Source organism: Elephantulus edwardii, unplaced genomic scaffold, assembly GCF_000299155.1.
Source record: "Elephantulus edwardii isolate Elephantulus edwardi_28Jun2011 unplaced genomic scaffold, EleEdw1.0 scaffold00176, whole genome shotgun sequence".
In the NCBI taxonomy this organism is placed as follows: domain Eukaryota; kingdom Metazoa; phylum Chordata; class Mammalia; order Macroscelidea; family Macroscelididae; genus Elephantulus; species Elephantulus edwardii.
The window spans coordinates 2,591,436-2,599,164 of record NW_006399926.1 but is presented as its reverse complement, the minus strand read 5'-3'; the positions used below and the strand labels follow the sequence as shown (position 1 = coordinate 2,599,164).

The 7,729-nt window shown below is 41.6% G+C and overlaps 1 protein-coding gene and 1 pseudogene across 1 annotated transcript in view; both read right to left on the bottom strand.

Moving 5' to 3' along the window:
* Positions 1-7,729, bottom strand: part of ASH1L (ash1 (absent, small, or homeotic)-like (Drosophila)) — a 313,081-nt gene that overhangs the window by 57,330 nt on the left and 248,022 nt on the right.
* LOC102872624 lies at positions 4,703-5,449 on the bottom strand (annotated as a pseudogene).

Here is a 7,729-nt window from a genome sequence, read left to right as displayed (position 1 = left end):
AATTTTATTTTATTTTTTAAATTTTATTTCATTATTTTTTGTGTGTACCGTCAAATCAGATCTGACTGGTACAGGAGGAGACTGTTCCTCCTTCTCCAGCAGAGCATCTGGTAGATTTGAACTGTGCACCTCTGAGACTGTAGTTGCAGCTTCTTGCCACTAGGCCACCAGAGCTCACCTTAAAAAAATTATTATACTTTATTACATCAGATGCGTGAGGGCTTTGGGGGTACATTCTTATTTTCTTTATTTTTACTTTTTTTTTAATTTTTATTTTATTATTTTTGTGTGCGTGTACCGTCAAATCAGATCTGACTGGTACAGGAGGAGATTGTCCCTCACATTCTTATTTTCAAGGAATATTATCCTAACCAGGTTCTAGGAAATAGTTAATCTGTTAGAAATCTGTTTTCACTGCAATGACCTCACTAGTGAAAAGAAAAGGCTCTTTCATAAGAATTGTGGCATCAAGCCCAGAGAATCTGAATGCACTTTTACAGTCATTAAATAAGCACTAGTAAAATTATAAAGAGAATAAACTTTATGACTGTACTCAGGAGTTAACTATTCTCTAGCTATCCAGCACAGTATATTTAAATCAAGTTAACTTTATTGCCTACTACTGATGCAGAGATTCTCTGGAAGAAAAAAAGGCTATTAGATAATTCTAAATGTGGAGAAAAGTTCCATTGTCAAGAAAGTTAGAGTTAAGGAGCAAAAGCACAGGATAACAATCTATTGTACAAGTATGTTGTTCCCTTGTTCCAAGTTAATCAACCTTGCTCCCCTACTTTACTTTTGAATTCTTCTTTAAAAATTGTGACTTAAACTTTACAGAGAAAACTGGTTTTGAACTCAACCATTTATTGAATAAATGAAAGCATTTTTTCATTTATTTGCACAATAGTTATTATGCACTGACTGGGGTGACCCAACAGAGTGTAGAAACTATAGAACAATATAATTGATTTTACATGTAAGCAAGATTCCACTGAAGATTATGCAAAAACGACTGGAACAGCACATCAGCAGAGAACTGCCAGAAGTCCAGGTTGGATTTAGAAGGGGTTGTGGTACTAGGGATATTGTGGCTGATGTTAGATGGATCTTAGCTGAAAGCAGGGAATACTCGAAGAATGTTTATCTGTGTTTCATTGATTATGCAAATGCATTTGACTGTGTGGATCATAACAAACTGTGGCTGACTCCGAGAAGAATGGGAATCCCAGAACACTTGATCGTGCTAATGCGAAACCTATACTTGGACCAAGAGGCAGTCATGAGAACAGAGCAGGGAAACATTGCATGGTTCAAAATTGGGAAGGGTGTACGCCAGGGATGTGTCCTATCGCCATATCTTTTCAACCTGTATGCAGAACAGATTATCCAAGAGGCTAGGCTCTATAAGAAGTGTGGTGTCAGGATTGGTGGAAGATCTATTAACAATCTACATTATGTGGATGACACACCCTGCTTGCTGAAACTGAGGAGGACCTGAAATGCTTGCTGCAGAGGGTCAAGGACTGCAGCCTACAATATGGATTGAGGCTCAATGACAAGAAGACAAATATTCTCACCTCTGGACCAATTGACAGCATCAGGATGGATGGTAAAGAGATTGAGATTGGGGCGAGCCGTCGCGGCCCTCTGCCTGGGGCGGGCTGCCCTCAGCCTTCGGGCTCGCCCCAATCTCAATCCCTCAGGGTGAGCTCCTCAGTCCCCAGTTTGTGCCACTGTCCCCAGACTGACCCCTGGGTGGGGAAAGAGAAAAAAAAAGAATGCGTAGGGTATCCAATGTTACCTAGGCCACCTTCTGCCACCCTCCCCCCCAGTAAACCTGAAAGCAACACTCTCAAAGCCCTTCTATTTGTAACTCACAAGTTTGTTCTCTCTAGGGTTGCTCCCTTTCCTACAGGTAACCTTAACTCTGAGTTTTACTCCAGAATTGACCCTGGAACCCAGTACCAGTGACAAAAAGGAAATACAACTGACAGCTAAGGAAGCAAAGGAGGATGGAGCCTCTAGGTTCAACCAGCTATCCCCACTGGACCCACCTGGGAAAACACTTTGCAGTCCAGAGGGGTGCAAATGACAGGAAAATATCTTCTAACAGAGCAAGAAGGCAAGCAGCTGGAACCCAAGACCACCAGTAAGGTGATAAAGCGTCCTCCCTTCCCCCCTTTACATCTAAGCCCCTGTTCAGCATGAAGAAGCCAGAGAGTTGGCATCCAATTCCCAAATCAATATGACAGTTGGTTTAATTACCACTGGAAAATGCTTGTCATTCTTCTGTAGTATCTGGTCCCCTCTGGACCCTCATTATTTCCTTCACCTGCTCCCCCCACCGATCAAACTGTGCAGCTCTGCAACTGCATCCTGGCCCATCCTCACCCTTCTGCCCCCAACCCTCACCTCCTTGTACCCCTAATATGTTTTTCCCAATTAAAAAAAAAAGAGATTGAGACTGTTGACAACTTTAGTCTGCTTGGCTCCACGGTCAACACTCTTGGCACCAGTAGCCAGGAAATAAAAAAAACACATATTGTGATGGGAAAGTCTGCTGTTAGGGACCTCTCCAAAGTAGTTAAAAGCAATGGTGTCACTCTGGAGACTAAGGTGCATCTGATACAGGCCACGGTCCTTGCAATCACTTGTTAGACATCAGATAGTTGGACAATGACTAGGGAGAACAGAAGGAGAACTGATGCCTTTGAGCTGTGGTGCTGGAGAAGAGTACTGAATGTACCCTGGACTGCCAAGAAAACAGATTCATCCTGGAGAGGGTTAAACCAGGCTGCTCCTTGGAGGCAAGGATTGTGAAGCTCACCTGACATACTTTGGGCATGTTGCAAGGAGGGACTAGTCCTTGGAGAGGGACATCATGCTTGGGAGGGTGGAGGACAGTGCAAGAGGGGAAGGGCCTCTATGAGGTGGACTGATTCAGTGACTGAGGTAATCGGGATGGGTGTGTCAGAGGCAGTGCGACAGGCACAGGATAGCGCAGGGTTTAGGGCTGTTGTACATAGGGTCGCTATGAGTTGCAAGCGACTCGATGGCACATAACAACAACAACAACTCAAACTCATTCCCACTGGAGCTGACTCACTGCTGACCCTCCAGAGAGTTTTCAGAGGCTATAAATCACATGGGAGAAGTCTGCTTATGTCTCTTCTTTGGGACAACTCTTGGATTTGAACTGAGGTGGGATAAGAGTTAGGTAAAATGCAAGCAGGTAGGCAGAACAGGATTCCCCCTACTCCCTCCAACCACCCCTATTAATAGGTGAAGTTACACATCCTGAAGAATGGTCTTATTAGTTACTAATCAGATCCTGTCTTTGAGGATCTTGTCTGGCCCTAAGAAATATCATCAATTTTCTGGAACACGCATTAACAGCAAGAGGGCTAATTTACTTTGAACAAACTAACTGCCTGAGAAAGGTTTTGAACCAGACAGCACTGCTGTAGCACAAGCGCCTCATGCCATAAGTAAGGCTGCATAACCTAGAGGCCGTGGCAGCAGACTCCAGATGGAAGAACTCGATGTATGTTCATTCAGTTATCATAACCCCACCTTTGCGAATTCATTTCTTGCAATTTCCCCTCTCTATGAGTAAATGTGAAACCTGTACCCATCCAGACTCCTTTTTACCCTGTAGTGTTTTTGACACCTGTCATGTGGCTTCTTCTTTCGGCTCTCCATCACTCACTTCTTTCCTCCTTTAATATTTTCTTCTTTTTTTTAAAAAAAAACTTAAATGAATTCTATTTATTTTCACACACAACACAAATGCAAGTGACACAGTAAATCCCTAATTCCCCATAAAAACTTAAGTTAACAACTGAGAAACGAAATTCTTATAATCTTCTGCATCATTCATAACTATACCGTCTATGGAATCCATTAGCAGCAGAGGAGAATCTTAACTTAAAGCACCAAGTTTTCAGGCATTACTACAAATGTCTTTTCATTCTCTAATACATGCAGCCAAACTGCCTATGAAGCAAATACCAATTCACCTGATGCTTGACTGTATAAGGTAAAGCAGGTGGGAAACCAACATTATCTTCAAGTCTAAAATCGTGATTCTACCTCTTTGTTATATACCCTTGCATGGATTTTTAAACTTTCAATGTAGTTATATTTAACATGATTATAAGTTTTGAACATAACTTCTCAGATTCACCTAACAGCTTAGGACATTCATACTTGTTTTAGATGTCCTGAGAAAAGCAAAAACATTTCTAATCTAGAACTTCCTGGCAATATTTATTAAAAGTTAAATTTAGGATCTTACAGCAAAGCAAGAGTGTCTGCTCAAACATTATTAAAAAAGAACCAAAAACATAATCTCCCCTATGATATGTAAATTAAGGTACAAAACGTATTTTTAATATACATTTTATGGACGTGTGTTCTCATTGTTTGAAGTAGGGTTCAATGGGTATTTTCAAAGTCTTGCTAACATCAGTTCTATACACCCAGAAGTTCCTGGATCCACTAAACAGACAATGACAACTGGCTGAGGCTGCTGATCAGGCTTCAACAGGAATCTGACACACAGACACAGATTTCATTGTTATGTTCAATGGCACTGAAGTCTTCCTTAATTCTGCGCTCCTGAGAGGCTGAAGACAGAGCACTAGACTATTAGTTCTTTAGGCCCCACGGACACAAATCTGCTGTACAAAGGCTTCATTCTTTATTCTTGGCCTGTAGTCAGTAACTTGAGAGCCTTCTGTAGATTCTGCACAGCAGTGCTTACATCTTCATACTGCAAAGCACTGCCAGCATATTTACAGTACTTCTGAGCTCTAGCAAAGTCCTCTGGTGTTAGACGGATGTCTCCCTGTGAAACTGTACTGAAAAGTGCAGGATCAATGGCAGGAATAGTCTGTGGAGCAGGCTGGATAGTATTACTTGTTACACCTGCGCTGTGAGGCACCTCTGCTGGTGTATTAGCTGGTGCATGTGCCCCGGGAGGAATCTGAATCCCCGTATAACTACCAGGGGGTATGCTGCTTGGGTCATAACTGGAGGATGATGGCTGAGGTGGTGGGGAGTACAGGGAGGTTGCTCCAGCATCTTCATTTTCTTCAACATCATTATCTTCATCAATTCCAACAGGTCCGGCTTGTGGAGTCTCACCATTTTTTAAACAATTATGGATATATGTTGCCTTCCACCGTGCATACTTTCTGTGTTTCACATTTTCATCAGTGAGTTCTCCAAATACTGTTATGACATCTATTAAAAGACTTGTGGTATAGAAGGTCTTGATCATGTTTTTGTGAAATCGTCCAGCACGATCTTCATTATCTGCATACAAAAACATTTTCAAAGCATAATTCTCCAAATGGGCACAACCAACTATTGCTTGAGTAATAGCCTCATTATCACCCAACTGCTTCTTAAGAGTAATAGGTCACCACAGGGTCCCTCTTGTCATGCTCCTGCGCTGTCCTCAGATGATGCTGTATGCTCTTAAATTGGGGGGGCAGCGGAGCAAGCGCGGCCATTTCTACTCCAGAAACCACCACTTCCTAATATTTTCTTCTTTAATAAAAGTTTTTTCCTCCCTTAATAAATTCTCTGCTTGTGTGAAAAAGAATTCTAAACTCGCACTTTATCATTTATGATAGTGGAAGAAAAGTTCCTTCAAGTTCTCCAAGGCAGAGAGCCTCACTAGCAACAAAACTGTCTGTCTTTGGGTTGACAACACAACTCCTTACCTGCTAGGCTGCCAAGGTGCCCTATTAGGTAGTAGGTATTGGGGAAAAAAAAGTCAAAGGAGAATAAGAAAGAGAACATTTTTTTCTCTTCTGAAGCTACAACTTAACAGTAGAGAAATGCCTAAACAAATATGAGACTGTTGTTACTGACTCACAGGGACCCTATAAACAGTAGATCTGAACTGTGCACAATCCTACATCATCCTCACAACCTTTGTCCTGCTTAAGTCTATTGTGGTAGTCACTGCATTAATCCATCTTGTTGAAGGCCTTCATCTCTTTCTCTGACCTTTCTCAGTCTCCAAGGATTGGTTTCTTCTGAGAATATACCCAAAGTGAGATGAAGTTTTACCATCCTTTATGAGAGAATAGTTTGTTCTTCTGGCAGTTCATGGCATATTCAATACTCTTTGCCAACACCATAATTCAAAGGTATCACTTCTTCTTCAGTCTTCTTTACACAATGCCCAGCTTTCGGATGCACCACTTGTCTGTTTGCCATACTGTAGTGGCTTGCTGTGATATTTGTTGTGATGCCACTGGTATTTTAAATACCAGCAGTGTTACTCAGGCTGGTTAGGTTTCAGCTGACAATGGAAAAACATTGCCGGATATAATGCGAGAAGACGAGCTCCTCAGGTTGGGAGGCACTAATAATGCAACTGGGTAAGAGCAGCCTCTTCAAAGCAAAATCTAATGCAGCTTTCACCTAGTGAAGGACCTTAGTGTGCTGAAGTGACAAGACTTAAAATGAGGAGAAACAGCTGCAGATACCCATTAATAACTGGAACATGGTATGTAAGAAGTACAGAACATAGTAGGGAATAAATATGATACAAAAGAAAAGGACCCTTTGCCATCCTACATTTCTCAAAACTAAAGACTCATTTTAAGAAGAAAGGAAAATATTTTGCAGAAAATGATACTTAAGCTGATACTGGCATTAAGCATCCTCTTAAAAGATACACTGTGTACACTGGAATACTATGCTGCATTGAAAAACAGGAACTCATGAATTATTATACAAAATGGATAACCCTAGAGGACATTATACTGAGTGAAATATCTCAGTAAAAACAACAACAATAAAAAAAAAAACAACCAAAAAGAACGGCATAATGCCACTGACATGGCGGCTGGGGGAAACTGAGATGAGGGGATAAATAATCTACATGGCATTGAAACATGAGGGAGAGAACTGTATAAAAGGAATATATAATAGGTTTTGTTGGCATGAGAAGAGCCCAGAATAAGAACTGCATAGTAAAATGGTTAGGGCGGGGGTGCCTGTATAACAATGAAAGAACTTTTTTCTCCAAAGAAAATCTGATCTGGGGGGGGAGGGGTGGACAGGGAAGAAATGTGCAACAACAAACGATTAGAAACACAATTTCTTTATAAACTTTCATTAAAATCTCAGTTAAAAAAAGATACACTGTGGATTAAGTATTGGCTGCTAACTGAAAAGTTGTAGTGTACAATGAGTTGGAACTAAACCACAACTGACCTTCCAGTGAGTTTTCAGAGACAGTAAATCACATGGGAGAGGATTGTCCCTCCTCCCATAGTACAACTTGTGGATTCAAATCGGGTGCCTGTGGGATTATCATGCAGGGATAGTCAAAACAGTGGCTCTGTGGGGAAAAATGAGTCTGTCCTACAGGGTCACTCTTGAGTTGGAAATCAACAACAGCAGCCGTTATTTATAAAAAGGATAAGAAACCAGCGAGCTCTGGTGGCCTAGTGGCCAGAAGCTGCACTGCAATCCCAGAGGTGAGCGGTTCAAATGCACCAGATGCTCTGCTGGAGAAAAAGGAAAAATCTCCTGTACTAGTCAGATCATTTGATGGTATGTTGTTGTGGTTGTTATGTGCCATCGAGTCGCCTGCGACTCATAGGGACCCTATGTACAACAGCCCTAAACTCCGCTCTGTCCTGTGCGAATTGCACTGTCTCTGACACTCCCATCCCAATTATCCCAGTCACTGAATCAATCC